This window comes from Cupressus sempervirens, chromosome 5 (genome assembly GCF_028749045.1).
Source record: "Cupressus sempervirens isolate cs-2001-9-10 chromosome 5, ASM2874904v1, whole genome shotgun sequence".
Classification (NCBI taxonomy): domain Eukaryota; kingdom Viridiplantae; phylum Streptophyta; class Pinopsida; order Cupressales; family Cupressaceae; genus Cupressus; species Cupressus sempervirens.
The window spans coordinates 153282738-153304863 of NC_143122.1; positions in this window are offsets into that span (position 1 = coordinate 153282738).

A 22126-nucleotide genomic window follows, 5' to 3' on the forward strand; every position below is an offset into this window, starting at 1 on the left:
ATTGGATTTTAAAAACTCCATTGGTGGATAAGGATAGGTGATTCTAGGCCTACTAGATTGTATTTGGTGTCTTATCAAGTTATTCTCAAGTTATATCCTCTTTTACACCTCTTTAGTATATGTTCCTAGAATCTTCTCATATTTTTCCTATAGCTATATCTATCCCTTTTCTCCCTCAGGCTTGTGGCTAAGGTGAGGATGGTTGTTCTAACATTTAACTATATGATCTCTTCACTTGTAGTATCCTCTACTAGTTTCACAATTAAATTTTCAATCAAATTGTTATCATTAGGTTGAGACAAGCTAGCTCTGGATCCTTTTCACATAGACTAGATCACTAATGTAGCATGATCTTCACTAGACTTGGCACCTTTCAGGTCTTTCTTCACATTTTCATCTACATTTAATTTCTTGGTGATAGAATTAAAAACTATTGCATCAACAATGTCCCAATTTGGTAGAAGCAAGACCCTAGATGATTTTATCATTTTCCTCCCCTCCTCAGGGGTCAAGCTCTTAAAATCTTGCATCATTTCATCTTTTATTTGATCTTGTATGGAAGCCTATTCCATCTCAGGATGCTCTATTTTTACCTTATTACATCTCTCTTCAAATAATCCAATATTTGTTCTCCATGAAAACTAGTAGAAATCTCTAGATTTTACAAAGTAATCATCAGAAAGAAATTCCTGACTAGCTTGTTCTATCGCAAGATCCAACTCCCTTCCTCTATAGTCAGTAACACTTAACTCAAGGCTTGGCATGGGAGGTTCTTAAGGATTCCCCTCTTTTAATTCCATAGTAGTAATAAAGAATCCCCCTTGGGATCCCAATTGCTCCATTTTCTCCTTAGTGAGTTGTTCATCTCCTATATGTAATGGGGACTAGGTAGGTGAGTACTCCTCTATTTGAGGCACCTATTTTTCTTCTATCTTCTACCTCCATGGAATGGGTTCATCAGGCCCCTCCTCCAAAATAATACTATTAGATCCAATTACTAGTTTCTGTTGTCCATTACATGCCTTTTATTTTGAATTATATTGTAGCTAGACCTTCTTTTAATAATCGGCTTCCCTCATCCTACTATAGGGGTAAAAAAAAAAACTCTCATGACCTCTTAGACCTTATCATGATAAGAATTAATAAAGAATAATTTCTTCTCATTCATAGCCTCCATGATCTCTGGAAAAGTGATAGTCAATTTATTTAATTTATCTACCTTTGTCTTGGCATCCTTCACAGGCTTATAATCCTTATTAAAACAATTAATAAATTTTAAAACCCTAACTTAAACTCTCCACTTCTCCTTTTAAATCTCTTACTCTTGAAGAGAGAATTCAGTCCTTATTATGTCCTTGGGCAAGTAGGGTTGGTGGTCCTTAACCCTAGTCTTAGCCCTCCATTTGAAAATATCAAAAAATCCCTCACTTTCATTGAAACATTCATGGGAGACAACCATTTTATATTGGTTTAAGAATTTATACAAATACAACCAACCACCCTTGGTGATTATAAACTAGTGAGAAACTATTCATCTTGGGAAAATTGAGCCCCTAGACTAACTATTCAATTGTGCTTCCTCCAATCCACCTATTTCCCATAGCATTTGAACTATTCCCACCTTTAGAAATACCTGGTAAGGAAGTACATGAGGAGTCCCTTGGGATCCATACACTCTAAATACTATAAACACTTGGTATGGTATGAAGTTTGCCCAATTGTGAGACACCTTCAAACTAGCAGGGTTGTCCATAGGGCTAATAAAATCTAATAGTGTCTTAGGAATTCTAGGATTATCCCTTAATATGAGGTTCCTCAACTTGGATGCTAAATACCAATCAAATCTCACAAAGCTACCCTCCTCTACGTCCTAGGTGATATTTGTACTCTATAACTAGTCTGGCTGAGCTTCTCCCTCATATTCTATGTTTAAACCAACTCTTTCAAAGTAAGTAACCCCTTTAAACAAGAACATATGCATCAACAATGAATAATGGCTAAATGTTTTCTCAACTTTTCTCTTTGTAATCCCAAACAAACCTAGGTGAATCTCTTCTACTAGATAAGGTGTAAAATCAAAGATGATATACACACTGAAAGAAGAGATCTGTGTCATCATGTACACAAACTTTTTTGGCATAAAATATTGTTCATCCTCACCAAAAACCCTACCTAAAGTCATCTAAATGTCTATGGCCCTAGTAGTGAGAAATTTCTTCTTGAAAGGTTCCTTATTTGATCCTATAACAAAGGTCAAATTTCCAATTATGGCTAGGTATCCTCTCAATGCACCTTGTCTAACTTGATCCTTTCCAAATATTCCCATGTGGGGCAAAAAAATTCCTCTTTGAGAACCATTTTTTGAGCAATTGGAGCCCTATTTTAGAGGTAATACCATCCCTAGTCCAATTACCCTTATCATACAAATCATCTAGAATCCAGAGTCTAAGGTTCAAAGGAATTATTGTTTTCATTTGGGCTAACTCGTTTGTGGATTTAGTCAATTGTTCCAAGAAATCATCACATATATTCCTAATAGCATACCGTATTTTCCCTGAGAAACCCTTCTTTGGAGGCATGTTTGATAAAAATTTAGAATACCAAAATGCTTTGAATTAATACACAGATTGAGAAACTTACTTGGCTCTCTATTTTTCTTTTTCTAAATTTTGCAGCAAATTAAGTGCATAGAAAATTCTTCACAATTTGAAATAGGTGGGAAATAGCTCTTCAATAGGTTTTTAGCTCATAGAAAATTATAAATGCATTTGCATGAAGAAAATATTTGAATCCTACACTATATCCTAGGTTTTACTTTACACAAGGAGCCTTAATTCTCAAAAATAGATCATAGAGAAATAGGGTGTTGCCACCTTACAATTTTTAAAACAAGCCATTAATTTTTCAAAAATTCAGTGATTGAGGAATAAAACCTTTAATGACTTGGCTTCAACCCTCCAAGTTAGTGATGGATCCAAATGAAATATTTCACATAAGCCTTTTCTTTCATTGCTAGCAACTTACATTGGACCTACTTGTGCCCTTGGACATGTGTCATTCTTCGCTATGTCGCCAAGGGTAAAAATGAGCAACTCTCGTTGGTGACATAGTGACCATCATTGATGTCCCTTGCATTGAATGGTAGAAATTAATAGGTAAATTTATTGTAACATAGTGGGCCTATGATAGTTCCCTTTGGTTTCTATGTTGCTAGCGGTAAAGTTCATGCAACTTCTCATGGTGACAAAGCGACCACCATCGATCTTGAGGATATCTGATAGTGTGAATCAATAGTACATTTCTTTTAGTGCACATCGTCTATGGAATCTGACAATCTAAAAAACCAATGTGTTAATGAGGTTATTAATTACAAGTAAATTCACAACACCATCTTTAGGTTTATTCCTATAGTATTTCCTTTCGTGGGCGGTCGCTATGTCACCAAGGGTAAAAACCTTGTGGTCTCTCATGGAAACAAGGCAACCACTATCGATCAGAGGAAGATCTGATGGTGTGGGTTACTTGCCTTATAACCTTCTTTCTTTATTAACTAGGTCCCATAGCTTGGTCATCATGTCACTAATGGTAAAAGGCATGTGATTTCTTATGGTGACAAGGCAATAATCCTTCAAGATCAAGGGTTATCATTAATTGATTAGCTTTTTAAGTAGAAACATGAAGCCATAGAAAAATAGAGAAAAAAAGGTTGGGTTAAAAATATTTCAGCAACTTTAGGAAATATATAAACAATGTGAATGACCTTTTAAAAGTTTCCCAGAAATAGAAAAGGGGAAATTTAAAATGATTTCTCCCACTCAATTTAATTTGAAAATGCACACAACCCAAAAAGATTTCTACGGTGATATTTTAGTGAAACAAAAATTAGGGTTATTCTAGGGATACCAAAACTAAAAGGACCAAACCCTAATTCTCACAAAAGGGACTTGGAACATTTACTTTGAAATATATTCAAATGGACTTGAAGTGAAAACCAAACCAACACAATAGATATTCCAACTAAGAAAATCACATCATCTAAATCATAATATCCAAGCATTCTAGTGAAAGCATAAATTAAAAGAAAGCATACTTTGGAAACAAAAGTACCAAATGAAAACATCTAGCAATAGTCACACTATGACAATAGACCATCTTTGTACACCGGTCTCTTGTAGTAGTGAAGGTACCTACACCTACCAACCATGTGGAACTTGTAGGTCCACTCCCATTGTGGTGATTTTGATAATGAACCAACAAAAAACCCATGTAAAGAAAATTTATGTGGCTAACACTCACACTAGACAGTAATGATGACTGAAACCAAGATCATGAGACAATGCACGTACAAAAAGTCTTGGCTAGACACTCAATGGGCTACTATGTAGGGACTGACACAATGGAGACTTTCTTAGCAATAAAAAGCCCAAGCTAGTATTAATAGCTACACTCCCCAAAAAAAGGTGCACACTCTGGGTGGCAACTCTTCCCAATGGAAGGTATAAAATCCCAACTTTTTAATTATCTTAAATTTATTACCACCTAGTATTTTTATTTAGTTATCACTTATAAAAATCTTCCTCTACCAACCCATGAGAAATAGTCACTAGGCTACAAGATAGAGGGCCTTCCATGTGCTACCCTACCCTACACATGCTCATCCTATGATGAGTGTACATAGGCATTCATACTCCCAACCCAACCCCTAATGATTATAACTCTATTGAAGTACAAATGGGAGATCAGGTGTCATAAGTCACCCAAAAATGTACGCACACATACCCATGTGCAGTGTAGCACCATCATGTAGATCATAACATAAGGACTAGATGAAAACACAAGAAAAATATCACTCAACTAAAATCAAGTTTTAGAGGATGAATTCTACATGAATCCCAAAGACAATAAAACCATACATCATGAAGAAACTCATTTGACCTTAATCTAGGAGTATGGATTCTACATGAATCCCAATGATGCAAAAAAAACCAAACATCATGAACTCACTCAACCGACCTCAATATGGGAGTATGGGTTCTACATGAATCCTAGTGTCCATGAAACAATAACAAGGGTCCAAATGAAATGATAACACCAAGTATAGATTCACTCAACCAATCATAACACTCAGAGTATGGATGCAATACACATCCCAATGCAAACATAAAAGTGCAATAGTGGTTTGACTAACATCTAAATGAATGATCTAGGTCCACGACCAACATCATTCCAAGAAAACTTGATAAGATAGGTCAACATTCAAAATGAGGTAAAAACTCCAAAAAATAGAAAAATTCAAAATAAAAATCCATTTGGTTTGTAGTTCATATGTAAAAATGGCTAGCATAACAGTGCAAAACCCAAAGCTCTCATCCCAAAAAGTAGGGAAATGTTATACTTGCCCAACTGGGTAGAGCTAGCATACAAAAATAGAAGGGAACACTAGTTCTCAACCTCCTCAAAATTGCTTACCAAAAATAGAAGCTAAAATGGAGCTGAAACAATAAAATGGGAGAGCCCTATCTCACAGCCAAAAGGGGAAAATGTGAATTTGAACCAAAAAATAAAAATTCCATAGAAGTAGCTCAAAATCGTGGCAATCCAAGGTCTCGCCAAGCTAGATCCAATGAGATAGATCTAATGATGATCCTATGCCCATAACTCCCACAATGAACAAAATCGTAATTCCTTGCAAAGAGGATTTTTGGGTTTTACTCTCAAACTTTCTAATTCAAAAGTGAGAAGTGAGGAATTAAATTCCTTCTTAGACACTTATTCAATTTTTGAGTGAATAATGAATTAGGGAAAATAACTAGCCAACCTAGTTAAACCTTTAATCAACCCACAAAAGAGTAGGCTATTCCAAGTAATTAGAATTCATCTATGAAAAAATAAATAGAATAAAATAAAGCTTGAAAACCCCAAAAATCATTGAATTTCCTTAACAACCTTCAAGACAATGCAAACCTCTAAATGTATAGACAGGTTCATAGGTCTAGTCACATAACGTAAATGATTCTAGATTTAGCAAATCACTGGAATGTTAAATTTTAGAATTTAAATAAGATATGTCATCCATAAAGGGATGAAATTGGTAAATATGAACAACTAAATCACCAACTCCATATGCTAGTGCTAGGGATATAAATCCTGCACACTAAAATACATGATCAAGTGCAATTGCATATAATAAATTAGCCAAACCAATAAATTCATTAAATCACCTAATTTAACCATTTATTCAATTATATTGAAATAATATATTTATATCACTCACACTCACATATAGCATAATGAAGCAAGAATGAAGTAATTAACCATAGCATTAAATTCATCACATAACATTATTAGGTAAATGTCCAAAAACTAGATAACCATATACAATGATAAAGCATATTGTCATCTCAAAATGGAATCATTCAAATATGGTCAACTAAACAACATAGTAGTCTAGCATCTATGATACTAAAATCAAAGTATAACATCTGACCCTCAAGTCATCTCAAATGTAAAACATAACATGAATAACAAGTATCTCTCAGATCAAAATATAACAAGATAAATATCTGCAACACATAACCAATGAATCAAACATGGACAATCCATTTCTAATTATTTAACCATTTAATAATGGTCACATAAGCAATATGAAAAGGGACATAAAACACATAAGTGAAAATAGTAATATACATGACAAACCACTGCTACAAGAACCTAGTCTAGTGTAGTAGGTCATAGTACATAGTGCAATCTTTGCACACATCCTAGGGTAATCATGGAACAACATCATGATACCAAATCAATCTTGGTAACCATTGGCACAAAACTTAGTGAACCATCTAACACGTCATAATCTCATAAATCAGCCATAATTATAATCCAACCAACTAATATAGTAACATAAATCTAATCACCTGAAGGGTGTCAACCACTCATGGTCCCAATCATGATCTCTTTACAATGGGAGATCAACAAGGTTGCATCCTTTGGGATGACTTACAAAAATCAAATTGGAGAGGCACAAGATCACCCTCTTGAGAAGATAATTGGAAGTAAAGATAAAGGTGTGATGGCAAGGAACAAAGTAAATGAGGAAATACGTCTACTATTTGTAGTTGAGCTTGAAAGTATAGATGAATAAGATAAAGATAATTATTGGATCCAAGAAAGAAAGGAAGAATTGGATGAGATAGTGAATAATGATACATGGGAGTTAGCTCCTAGACCAAAAGACAAAAATGTTATAGGAAAAAAATGGGTTTTGAGGAATAAGATGAATGAGCAAGGAGAAGTTATGAGAAACAATTCCAAACTTGTTTGTAAAGGTTATTGATATAAAGAAGGCATTAATTATAAGGAAACATATGCACTAGTAGAAAGAATGGAAATAGTAAGGATGTTCCTAGCTTATGCAGTGAACAAGAAATTCAAGGCTTATCCGATGGATGTTAAATCAACTTTTTTGAATGGAGAACTAGATGAAGAGGTTTATATTGAGTAGAATGAGAGTTTTCCTTAATTAGAAGATAAATACATGGTATGCATATTAAAGAAGGCTTTATATGGTCTAAAGAAAACACTAAGAACTTGGTATGTGAGGTTAGATAGTTAGTTGGAAAAGCTTGGATTTGCTAGATGTATGGCATATAGTAATTTGTATTTAAAAGAAATTGAAGATGGTTTGCTAATTATTATAATATTCATTGATGGCATCATATTTGGGGGTAATGATGAAGCTAGTGATAAATTTATTGAAGAGATGAAGAACAATTTTGAAATGAGAATGATAGCAAAAATGAGGTTTTTCCTAAGATTGTAAATTGTGTAGAATACTGATAGTATATTCATTTATCAAGCTATGTATCTAAAATATTTGTTGAAAAGGTTTGGTTTGGAAAGTTGTAAACTTTTTGGTAAACCCATAATAACTGGTCACAAGTTATCCAGCAAAGATGACGCACTTGTAGTTGAGCGAAAGGAGTATAGATACATGATTGGAGGTTTGCAGTATCTAACTCACACTAGACCAAATATAGAAAATGAAGTTAGGATTATAGCTTGATTACAAGATGATCCTAAGGAATATCATTTTGTAGCAATGAAAAGAATATTCAAATATCTAAAAGGGATATCTAATTATCGAATTTGGTATGACATATTGAGTGATTTCACTCTTTGTAAATATACTGAAGTGAATTAGGTAGGTAGTATGGATGAAATAAAGAGCACCAGTAGTGGAGAATACTTTCTTAGAGGAAGATTGATTTCTTTGCTAAGCAAGAAGTAATATTGTATTTCATACAACACTGCTGAGGTAGAGTATGTTGCAGTAGAAAATAAGTATAATCAAGTTATGTGGATGAAGAAAATGTTGAATGATATCATAGTTGAGATTGAAGAACCTGTTATCATTTACTATGATAACACAAGGACTATGAGCATGTCTAAGGATCATGTATTGCATTCTAAGACTAAGCATATATCTATTAATTGCCATCTACTAAGAGAGAAAGAAACATAAAAGGAGATTAGATTGGAGTATGTAAGAACTAAGGATTAGAGTGCAGATATCTTTACAAATCCTTTTCTGAAAGATACATTTGAGTACTTGAGAGGTATTCTTGGGGTTATTCCCATTCCTACTTCTAAGTAGGTGATGCAGAGAGTGCATCAATCCAATGGTACAAAGCATTATTATTTGGCTGGACTAAATGATTATGCTTCCCATATGGAGAAGTATCTGGTATGTACTAAGTTATTGAGGACTCTTGGTATTAGGTATTTAGTATTGACTAGTGTCTTTGGACTCTTGAGTTGGTTGATGACTTGGAGCAATTGATTAATAATTGGTATGTAACTTTGAGATTGAGACTTTTGACATTGATGTCAATGGGGGACAATGTGCATGAAAAACATCTCCTAAGGCACGGGGGAGAGTATGCATGAGAAGAAGACCCAAGAAACAACAAAGTATTACTTGGTATTCTTGGAACATCAATTTTTTTCATCCATGTTGCCATCAATGCCAAAGTGGGAGATTATTAGAATGAATGCTAATGATGGGAGTATCCTAAGCATTGGGGAATATTGATATGTTGCATTCATGATTGTGTTTGTCATTGATGTTAACATAGAATATTTTTTTGTAACGACTACCTAAGTAGCATAAAAGGTCTTAATGGTACAAACAATGGTTTATTTTTTTTGTTATGTACAATTATGTAGATGTATGACATGGTATCCAGATGATGTGGTTGAGTCCATATAGTCTAAGTCAAAGCCATATGGAAGTTGAACCTAATTTACATAGAGAAGTTTAGAGACAGAGTGTTAGAAAAGTAGTTCCTAATGGTTATTGGCCATCTTACATCTAAGATGTAATGAAGGGATGCATAGCTAGGTGATGACAGAAGATAGTCCACTGATGATATCAGCAAGTGCGCAAGCCTCAGTGTTGCACATGTGAAGTTTTGTATAGATTGTAAGTTGACATTGCTATTATAATTATAGTTAGTTAATTATCTTATTTTAATTAACTGGGAAAGGCACAAGGCTGACTCAAAGAATTATTGTCAAGATATGGTATAGAGGAATGATGTTTTCCTTGATTGAAAAGTGAAGTATGCCCATTGAGATTGTTATTGAATTGGGAAGTGCAAAAAGAAGTAGAGTGCTTACTGAGTGAGTGTAAGTTATCCAAGGGATTATTACACATTAGATTTTATATCTGGTTACAAAATTTGATGGAATAGAGTTTTGGTTGATAGGATAGAGAAAGAGGAAGGGAGACAATATAGTACCAATTCTATTATTCTGCAAGGAATGATATAGAGATCATTTGGACAATTCACTCATTGTTCTTGTTAGAAAAAGGAATTACTAAGAGTGGGGAGTGAAATAGTAATCCAAAAAATTTAATTGTCAACTAGATATTATTTGTTACTTTGAACCATACATAAGAAAGTAAAAAAGTAATGTTGAATAGTAATAGTAACCATGCACAAAGATAGCTCATAACACCATATTTTGTTAACTAGGGAAATGCTAGCCAAGGGAAAACCCTGATGGAGATAATACCCACTAGATGATATACTGATATATATGTTCCTTGTTAGAGGATGGACCCTATTAGGAGTCAATGGGAAAATTTAGTATAGAGAGTCCCTCTTAGGAGACTTTCAATTCTTGTTAGGAGTTGTAGTATGGTAGGTGCAAGATGAGCCAATTGCCCAAACGCGCACTTCCAATTACAAGAAGAGCTCATTGCCCAAACAAGTAATTAATCCTCTAGTATATAGGTGTTTCAACTTATTTCTTGACTAATCTCTAATCTTCAATAGTATCTCAGATCACAATAATAGCTTCTCAAAACTTCACATACAGTTGCTCAACAAAACACTTGAACAACACATTTGAATTCACAATATTTCCTTTGCATAAATATCATGCCTTTTCAAAAATTGCTTCTAGGTCTGCTAAGACCATTATATACCTTTCCAACTTAGAGTAAACATCTAGGATGTTGGCCCTAATTTGTATACTATCTCCATCTAACTTTGCTAATCATAATATGATGTCAGTAACAAGTTACATGCAAAATAATATACTGTTGTAAACCAATTTCATACTTAGACAATTTTCTGAGTACCAAAAGGTAAGTATCTTTATTTTTGAGGTTTTCTAAAAGCATGTAGATCATCAGTTCCCATAAATGACATCAATTACATATCTCCATTAGTCAATTGTCAACAATGTCCCCCTTTGGCACTAATGGTGACAAAATAGGGAAAATTGATTAAGTATCTAAAACTTGTTCAAAACATTACAATATCAATACATTGTTTATCTTTTACAACTTATCCATCATACATATGCTCCCCCTTTTGATATAATTTTATACCTTACCTTACTTTCATCTTCTCCTTTACCTTATAATACAATTTTCTTATGCATCTTCTCCCCCTTTCACATTAATGACAAAGGTCAAAATGTCAAAAACTATCCATCTATTGTCAAAAATTGTAAACATCTGCCTTAAACTAATAATATTTTCATGCAATCATCAAAACTTGCATTGTGACTGTTTAAAGCTTTTATCCATGTATCCTTGGTTGTTTCAATAGAGCTAAGAATAACACATAGGGCATATGATGCAATCTCAACTATAATTAGAACGAAGTATAAGACATTCGAATAAGTGTCCTTGGCTTTGACACACTCCTCCAATTATCTCCCAAAAGATGATATCTTTAGAGAAATAGATTCTCTGAATTATGATACTATCTTCAAAAAAATTTCTTTCAAAAATTCTAGTTTCCTGATATCACTATGAAAATTGGCCACTTGTCCTTCAAAGTCATCAACTTTTTTGGAAGGTTGTTGTATCTAGTTTGATAGAACTTCTAACTTCCTCGTCTTTCCTTCAATATAACTATCAAAAATCCTTGGTCAACTTATGAGATAAGGTAAACTTGATGTACAATACCTTTCCATCTTGCTGACATTTCTGAAGTTCCTTGATACAAGTATCAAGACCTAGCAAATCATTCTTGACATTTTGACAAATGGTGCTAAATAAATTAGCATCATGTGAAATTTGTAGCTTTGACTCTGCAACATTCAACAAATTTGTAAATTATTCATCAAAATATTTTAACACTACTTGTGCCTTCTATTCAAGATTTGCCTTTGTATGCTTCACTGCTAGAGTATTGTGTAATTTGTCAATTAACTCCATTAAAGTTCTTTGTAGGCTTTCCACTTTCCTATTCTTCTCAATCACTTTTTTTAGAGATGAGATCAAGTTAGTTTTATTACCGTCATCACTTGTTGGGCTAGCAAGTGAAAGTGGGGTAGATGAACTAGATGGTTTAGATTCATCTTCCCTTTGCTTCTTCTCTGCTACCTCTTTGATTGTTCTCTCTTCTTCCTCTTTCTCTTCATTTTCCATTCTTTCATTCTCTTTCTTTTCTTCCTCCTATATTCTCTTCTTCTTTTCTTCCTCAATTTTCCTTTTCTTTTCCTCTTCAATTCTTTTTTTCATTTCTTCTTCTAGTAATTTTTTCTTGACTTCTTCTATTTTTCTCTTTTATGATTGTAATAGCCTCCTTTCCTCTTCAATTTGTTTTATTTGATCTTGAATAACCTTGGTCTGAGATTCAGGCTATTCAGAACCCTCAAAAGGGTTAGTATCATCAATGTTAATAGTAACATTGTTGTGATCAATTTGCATTGTGTTACCACTTACTGACACTACTAAAGTTATAGGTGTCATAGACTTTTTGATTTACTATGCCTTCAATATCCTTAAGTTTCAAATTGTTAGCAATTATATATCTCATAGTAGAGATATCGATATGATATTTCTCAATATCATTATACAAATAATAATAAAATTTCAACTGAAAAAGTTTCCATTCATTAGCAATGGCTGAGTTTATCTTCTCAATCTTTAGCTTCCAAGGTTGCCTTTCTTTACTTGTTGTCTGTTTAGAAATGGTAACTCTCTTTGCCTATTTTTCTTCTTTTTGTTGTTCTTCTTCTTTAATGGATTCCACAATTTTCAACAATGCCTTTTAGTCTTGGTAGTCATGGCTTCCATTAATCTTTTTGATTTTTACTTCAGCTCCCTTAGTTTTTCAGTTGAAATTGTACCATATGGAATGCTCTTTTCTAAAGATGTCTTTGCAATAGATACTATATAGGTTGCACATATATTACTTCTTGTTTCATTGTCTACATAACTACCTATGATTCACTTTCTATCATACTGGCCTTAGTTAGAGCTTTCTTCATTATTGTCCGAGTCTTCTTGTGAGATGCTTTCTCTAAAGTTTCTTGATGGGTTGATTGGGTAATTTCTCCATAATTCCCAAATATATACTTATCATGGTCCTTCTAAGAGTTCAACAATAGATCAATATATCTAATTCCTACATCATCACTTAATTCACAACCTAAAGGATTAAGGAACATTTCTTGAGGTTCTCCTACTTGAATATGACTTAAAATCATGTCAACGATAACACATATTATCTTTGAATCTTTCTACAATTTTAGGTGCAATTCTAAATCTTTTTCTCATCTCATTTTGAAATTTTCTCATTATCAAATTTCCACTATCCAAGATTTTATTTGTTGGATGTATTCTGCATACATCTGTTATCTTATCCATAGTACACTTCTCACTACTCATTATTTCAATAACTAATAAGTATGGAAATCTCTTAAGTACATGAAAAAATATATGATTGATCAATTACTAAAATCTAATCACACCATTCTTGGTCATCTTAGTTTTCTCCAAGTTTTGAAGAAGTTGCATTCTTAGAATTTCACTTAGGTTTACTATTCCTTCTCAACATAAATCTTATAGGCTACATAGATTCTACACATATAGAATAAGCAATGATTCTATTTAGAAATCTTACATCATCTTTTTTAATGGTACTAATCACCATACCCTTCCCATTATAAACTACTTTTGCATAGCTCTCAACCTTCTTCTTAACAAGTTTCTCACCTACAAGTACACTACCTTATTTTCTATGACCAGTTACCTCATGAATAAGGTTAGTTGAATTGTCAACTATATTATCTTCCATCTACAATTTTCCATCATGAATTCTACTTAGTATGATCCGAGTACATTCACCGTTGTCCAATTCTCAGTAGAAGTGATATTTGAAAAGGTCTAGTTCTTTCAAATGTTCAAATCTAGGCTTTACTAACATATCACGGTTAAAGACTAATTCAATATCTTTGTTCGTATAATCACTACCAATAGTTTCAAACTTGTTGTTAAGATAACTTCCTACATCTTCAAATACACTACATTTTTTGTAGTAATGGATAATGTGGAGTTAGGTTTTCCTTCTATGGGTTTCACGAAAAAAATCTTCAATTTTAGCTTCTCCTCATTCTCAACATTATGAATTACTGACATATACATGATTCTATCAAATATAAATTTTATCGAAGAAATTCTGTATAGAAATGATAAAATACCTCTTTCCAAAAAAAGGGTTTACTTCAAACTCTCCTTGTCAAGTCACTTATGAGTGCTCTATGCTTTTGATGTAATCACAATGAAATGGTAATCAAGTCTGTACTCCATTTTATTCATCAAATTCAAACTTGTATTAATTGCATACTTTGCAAACATTAAAAAGCTATCAATTAGATTTTGAAATCAAATATCTACACAACATCTTTGTTTGATCTTCTAATGCTATCCAAGGTTTACCATAGCTTCCTTGCGTCATGACAATGCTCCAAGAATCTTTTCTCCACAAAATTCTCTATAAAAACATAGTTTTCATATTCTACTAAAAAATTAACTTTCCTTGTAATAATAGTAACTCTTAATTCCTTCATAACTAAGATTAATTATTTGATCACCATACTGATCCTATAGTCTTGACTAGTTTCTATCTAAAAATTCTACTTCATTCTGCAAGAAGCTTACAATTTGTTCATCAGATTCAAACACTTGCAAATGGATATTGTTGTCAGGGATGGTAGGCCTTACTACCATTTTGATTTGTTGCTTCTTCTTCTCCTAAAGATTCCATGGCACATCATGAGATGCACCTATTGTTGCAAGTCTATCAACATATCTATTTTCTTCTCTAGGGATGCTTTAAATATTAAATACATTGAAAACCTCAAGAAAATCCCATACCCTATGTTTATAAAATTTTATCCAACCGTTCTTGGTGATATTATGATTTCTCACTTGATTAACCACGAGCTCACTATCTCCATACATTCTTAAAGCTTGAATTCCTATTTTTAGAGAAAGTAGGAGACCTTGAATCAAGGATTCATACTCAACCACATTATTAGTGCAACTAAAATGGAGCCTAAAGTAGAAGTAGTATCTTACTTATGCAGGAGAAATCAACATCACACTAGGCCTTGATCCATTCTTATTCCTTCATCCATCAAAGTACATACTTCATATCCCACTCTTATCTTCTTTAGTCTTCAAGAGATAGGGAACTAGAGCATCCTTCTCTAATATACAATATGTACTAGGGCCTATCTCAATGGTTTTTAATATAGGACCAAATTGATATGCATTAGCCCATTCATCTAAGAGAAACTCAGGTATCTCTGCTAGGGAAGTAGTAGGCTCATTCATTATGTCATTCTCATCCATTTCTAAGATAGTGTGATTCATGTTGATGAGATTAGGGGTGTAGGGTTCAGTATGATGGAGGGGTAGAGGCTCTTCTCTGACTGAAGCTTTGGTCCCATATCTTGTCCTAAAAGATGTATATGACCAATCAGAAGATATGTAACCACCTATTTGGGCAATGAAGTCTCTTGACAAACAGATGGAAAAATGTGAAAGATATATATCTTGAGTTACAGTACAACCAGGGCATGCATGTAGGTCCATTTCCACATTCCTAAGGATCCCTACAATCTTGACAGTACTACCATCCAACTATAATACATCCTTAACAATGGGCTCATATTTCATTTCCAAAGCATCAGCAACACACCTAGGCATCACTAAACCGCTAGCCCTTGAATCAATCATATAGTTGTGGACTAGTTTACCCCCTATAATTAGAGAGACATAAAATGGAGGGGGTCTAACACTTTTACTTTTTTATACCTCCTTTGATGGTTGTACTAGGTTTGTGGCACTTTCCACACTAGGTGGCTTCATCCTTTGGTTCATTACTTTCCAATTCTTGCTGTAGCAACCTCTTTTGCATGGGTATAGTAGCAACAACATCCCACATGGAAATATTCACATTTGTCTTCTTCATTTCTTCTACCACACTGAATGGCATAGTAGGTGTTTTGGTAGAAGCCTTGGGAGCTGCATTTGTAGGAGGTTGAGATGAAACAACCTGAGGATCACTTGCATCCTTTCTGCCATTATTTCACCTCTGTTGCGAAAAGTTATTTGATTGATCATTTATTGCTTTCTCATGAGGTATTGCATTTGAAGTTGAGGAATGATTTGAAGGAGGAGGGGTAGCATCTTCAATAACTCCTATTTTGCTCCTAGTGTTGTGAGCAATGGAATCCTGGTTTACGTTATGATGTTCTTCCACCTAATGATTCATAAAGGAGAAATCACCTTGTCCTTGCATATATGAGGCATCTTTAAATTGGTCCTCCTTGTATGATTGTCCTACTATAGGCTCTTGGATCATTAAAGCCAAATAGGATTCAGCCTTCTGACAAATGCAATGGGCATGGGAGTAGTTATAGGAGGGAAAAAAATCCTTATCTTGGGCCATGCTGTTTTGAGGAACTATAGCCCTACTTTCGTTTACATTTGAGGTTGACGCACCACTATTCTATCTATTTTGATCAAAAGAAACATTCCATTGATTATGATTTGGAGGATTACCATTTTCTAGAGTTTGGTATTGCGATTGATGAGCCTTACTACTATGAGCTTGTTGTCTCTCTAAAATCACCACCTTGTTTCTCACTTTCTACGTCATAAAGAAGCTATCCTCCAGCTTCTTTTCTTGTCCCTGCAATCTTTTATCTATGTTCTCAATGGTCAGCATCATAGATTGCATTATCTCCTTGATTTCATCTATTCCATTTGAAGATGTGGAAGGTTGAGGGACTAGAGCAAGGGATTGTGATGTGGAAATTATGGGAAGAGGAGCCATTGCTGGTTGGTGATTTGGAACAACGGAAAAGAAAGGCATAGGAGGCCTTGGAGTTAGCTTACCCCCTTGTATTAGGATGTTTTCTAACTTTATTGCTATGTCATAAGCAGTAGGCAATGTATCTCCTCCCATAGTTTGGATTGTAGTGGCAATGTAACTATTAAAAGCTCTGAGGTAATGCAAGAAGGCATTACCAGGGGTAGGTTTCACTGAAGTAGGTATTCTATCCAATGTCTTTTGAAATCTATAGTTGAAATCAGTCATACATTCATGGGGGGCTCTTTTTATAGTAGTCAACTATTCTAAAAGTGAAAAATGGTCACTTCTATCCTCAAAGTGTTTGCACAGTCCTGCTCCTAATCCATCCCAATCTCTATTCCATTGTAGTGCTTTTCTTTTCAAGGATGAGGCTAGAAGCCTAACTACAACATCATCCTCTGTAATACCATGGATATTATAGACATTTGCAACTTCTTGAATGTGTTCTGATGGATAGATAGAAGTTTCACCAGTAAACTCTGGTATACTTTTGAGTACAACTATTGGTCTATCATGTCTTTGGGCTAATAGAAGAGGACTTCCACCATTAAAGGTTGAAAAAGTGTGAGCCCTAGGTTGTGCCATATAGATGAGTGATCTATTGATATGTGTTGATGGCAGTCTAGGCTGAGATCTAATAGCAAGAGGAGAAGAGATGGATCTTGTAGGTGTGTTTGTTACAATTGCACTCCTAATTGGTGATAAAGATACTCTAGCCTTCCTTCTTCTAGGATTTGAAAATGAAAGCTCTTGGTACTAAATTTTACCTCTAGAAGATGCCCTTGTTTTAGCTTTGGGCATGAATTACTGCAACTCTAGTCTGGAACCAGATGTATTTGAAGCTCAAATTTGCCAAGTACTTGAAGAATGAGCCCTTGAAGACTTGAACATTGAAGCTAGCACTATCCCCTCAGTGTTAATCTTGAAAATCTTCCTTTTGACACCAGTAGACTTGAATTTTTTTGAATATTGTCCCACCGAGTGTGCCAAAAACTATTGTCACAAGGGTTTGTAGCCTTATCCAATTTTTTTACCTAAGGAAAACCTTGTGAAACATGGAAACAAACCCCAAGCTATGGGACTTGAATTGTGAGGTTGAGTCCTTGAAGAAGGCTAGCTTCCTTTACTATCAGGGTGCATCTAACTACTCTTGGAGAGGAAAAGGGAGAAGGAATGCATGAAAGAAAATCTACCTATTCTAACCTAAGGGGATGATGCACCAAAATAGAGTGTTCAAACCAATATCTACCCATACATGCACTTTTGAACCATCATGACACCAAAAGATATACACATCCAGACTTGTTTTAATCTAACAATCACATTCAGATTAGAAAAACCAAATGAATGACACGAGGAAAGAGAGGATTCACTTATATACCATTCATAGTTGAAAAGAGATACAATCATGCAAGATTGTAGATCTCTACAATACACTAATGAGAGGCAAATAGTTCTTGAACTTCACATCAATCACTGAAGGAGATAAGAATATCATACAGTTCAAAGGCAAAGGGGATTTACAGTGAAATTAGAGAGAAATATCAGAGAAGTCATAGAAGAGTCGAGCCAAACAAAATCTAAAAAAATTACCTTTATAGCTCAGGCATAACTAAGATATTTTCTAACTAAATTTACTCCACAACCACCATCATTAAGTCTTGATAAAGATTTGGAGAAAATCTGATCTGGGTATAGATTCAGATACAGTGAAACCTGATATTTTGTTGAAACAGGGCCCTGATAGAAACTGTGCCATTAAACCATTCTAACCAAGTAGATGGATAAACTAGGATGGCAGAGTGTTCTCTTGCTATTTACTGGGTTCAAAATTCATTCGAGAGTGGTTGGAATTGATCACGAGGATCAAATCATGCAACAAAATTTGATCCCCTCCATTTCTAGCCCATGAATTAGCAAAGTTAGCAAGTCAACTTAACTTTACCACTAGGATGAGCCATGTGGGCCAATAGTATTTCAATTTTCTACCACCCCACAAAGTCTCCATGCTGTTGACCACATCTAACTGACTAACTAAGCAACCTTTTCAAAACCTTGACTGCGATGTCTTCTAACTACGAACCTTAACTACGAACCTTAACTACCAACACTAATTGCAATGTTATCTCCCCGAGCCTGCAAGGACACATGTCCTTTAGGTGCTTCCCTACAATGTTTAACTTCCTTGCATCTCCATATTATGAAAAAGCACTAATCGTTCATCTTCATAAATCAACAATCATGAAAGATTCTCCTTTATACTTTGCCTGCCCACTAAAATTTCTGGGCCCACAAACCACTTAGCAAAACCTGGCATCTGACTCAAGGACCCGACACCACCTTGGTATCACCATGTGACATATGGAAAAAACTGACCCCACAAGGACACAAGGTAGTGAGGTGCTTGCCCGAATTCCTTAACATCCTTGCATCTTCATATTGTGGACAAGCACTAACCCTCGATCTCATTAAATCAAACGGTGTTCATAACATGTGCCCTCTGAACCTATGTGAATATCCTCTATGATGTCACTAGGACATGTGTCACCAGGGAACTTGCTCGCATTATTAGAAAGTCTGACAAAAGACAAAATGTGAGAAAGTAGGTGCCAATCAAATTGCCAGCACACAAGTAGTTCTTTCCCTCTATGGCCCATAAGAAGAAAATGGACCCACCTACCACACATCGCAAAGGGGATTTCCTACATTATGTAAAGGTCATGCATCTTGAGGATGCGAGAAAGTGCCCATCGTAAATCATGAAAGATCTGATGGTGTGAAAAGTTGTGGGCCCATGAAAATAACTTAGGGAAATAGGAAATACCATAGAGTTTTAAATGTTTTATTTTTTGATATTTCCATGCATTTAAATAATATAAAAGGTGGTAAGTGCCCATTGGGAGGGCTCAAGTGTTTGAATTCAAATTTTGGCAGGAGGCAAAATAGGTAACACTTCTAGCAACTCAGAGAGGATGCAAGCAAACTATGAGTATGACCAATGACCTTATGCATCCATTGGGCCATAGAGTTCTAAAAAGATGTAGATCAATACACTATGAAACCCTAACCCTACCTCTATGGGAGAAAAAACACTGAAAACTTTGTCTCTACAACTCAGCAAAACACATGTGCTCACACACTTCTTGGAGAGCTAGAAAATAATAGGAAGAAAACTAAGCTACCTATGTAGATGAAACCTCAACCCCTCTCAAAAACATGGTTTGAGATAGATCCCATTGACTAGGATTGGCAAAATTTCACCACCACGCCTGCTTAATTGAAAAGCATTGGCTTGCTTGCAACTAACAATCACATAGGGGCCACTCCATAGTGCATCAAATTTTGAGAGTCTTCCTAGATTTTCCTTGTCTACATCCCATTTCAAAACCAAATCACCTTCCCTAAAGATTCTGACCCTAGCCTTCTTGTCAAAGCTCCCTTTCACTTGTTGTTGATGTCTTTCTAGGGTCTGCATGGCCTGACTTCTTTTCTCTTCCAGCTCCATCAGCTATGCCCTTCTCACTGTCATGGCATCATCTTTAATTAGCTCTAGCTGATGAGCTAGTTCTAGGGATGGGAATTCTAATGAAATTAAAATCCTTGCCTCTCTACCATATACCAACATAAATGGTGAATTTCCTATTGACCTCTTAAGTGTTATTCTGCCAGCCCACAGTGTAGTCCTCAACTTTTGATGCCAACACCTTTGATTATCCTCTATAGTTCTTTTCATAATCCTAATCAAGTTTTTGTTGGATGACTTAGCCAAACCATTGCCTTAAGGATAGTAGTTTGAGGATGTGCTCAAGTAGATGTTATGGTCAACTGCCCATGCACAAATCTAAGCTCCTACAAAAAGTTTTGCATTATCTAAAATAATGGTTGAAGGGGCACCAAACGTGGTCACAATTCCATCAAGGAACTCAACAACTGAAGATTTTGTGGCATCCTTCAATACAACTGCCTCTATCCATCTAGTGAAGTAATCTATAGCAGCTAAAATCCATTTGTGACTAGAACTAGAAGAAGGATTAATAGGGCCTATGAAATCCAATCCCCATTGAGCAAAGGGCTAGTCCACCTAAATCAGATGAAGAGGAAGAGTTGCAAGCTTTTTCTTACTAGAGAGGAAGGCACATTTATCACATTTTCTCACATACCTATGACAATCATGGAATAGGGATGACTAGTAGTAACTAACCCTCATGACCTTCATTGCAGTTTTCCTTGCTAAGAAGTGATCACCATTAGGACTATCATGAAGCTCTCTGATCATTCTTTCAGCTTGGTCTATGTCAATGCATCTTAATAGGGCTCCATTAAAATATTTTCTAAAAAGGATACCATCAACTATAACACAAGGAATTGACTATAATCTATACTATCTCCTTTTAGTTCTATCTAATCCTTGAGGATATCCTTTGCCTAATAAGAAATTCCTCATATCATCCATCCAGTTCCTTGGGTCATCATTTCATGCTTCTTGTTGTTCTATTAGTATCATAGTGACTTCCTCATCTAATTCTTGACATGATATCATCTATTTACACAACCCCTTCCCTCTTACCAGCTTGGTGATCTGGATGTCAACATCATATTCCATTACTTTAGTAATCCAACTAGCTCTCTTATCACTAATATCTTTTCTCAAAAGGAAATCCTTCACACTGGCATGGGGTACTAACAAATGAATTTTATTATGAGATAGGAGGTGTCTACATTTCTTTAAAGCTCTGATGACTATAAGGGCTTGCTTCTCTACATAGCTATATTTGTCTTCATACTCTTTAAGCCCTTCACTAAAGAAGGCTATGGGCTACTTTTCATCTTTATCATTTGTTTGAGTCAAGATAGTAGAAATACTTGACTCACCACCTAGGGTATAAGTGATGAAATCCTTTTCAAAAATTGGATTAATGAGAGTGGGGGCCAAGGCTATGGCTACCTTGATCTCTTGAAAACTTTCATTCCCTTCCTTGGTCCATGCAAAGACCATACTTTTCTTGAGCATAACTGTAAGGGGTTTTACCATGGTAGCTAGATTGGAGATAAATCTTCTCACAAAATTTTTCCTACCAACGAAATTTTGCAAACCTTTCTTATGTTTAGGAAGAGGGAGAGAAAGTATTTCTTTTGTTCTTTTTGGATCAATGGTTAAACCATCCTTAGATACAATGTGTTCTAATAATTTTCCTTGATTGGAAGCAAAGACACACTTGCTTGGGTTAAGGGATATCCCAAACTCTCTACACCTTAAGAACACTTGTCTTAAATGATCAAAATGATCTTCTATATTCTTTGAATACACTGTGATATTATCAAGGTAAACTAATACAAACTTTTTAATAAAGTTTTTGAAGGCCATCTCCATTTCCTTCTGAAATGTAGCACCTACATTGGTTAGCCCAATTGGCATCTTATAATTTAAGCATAGGAAC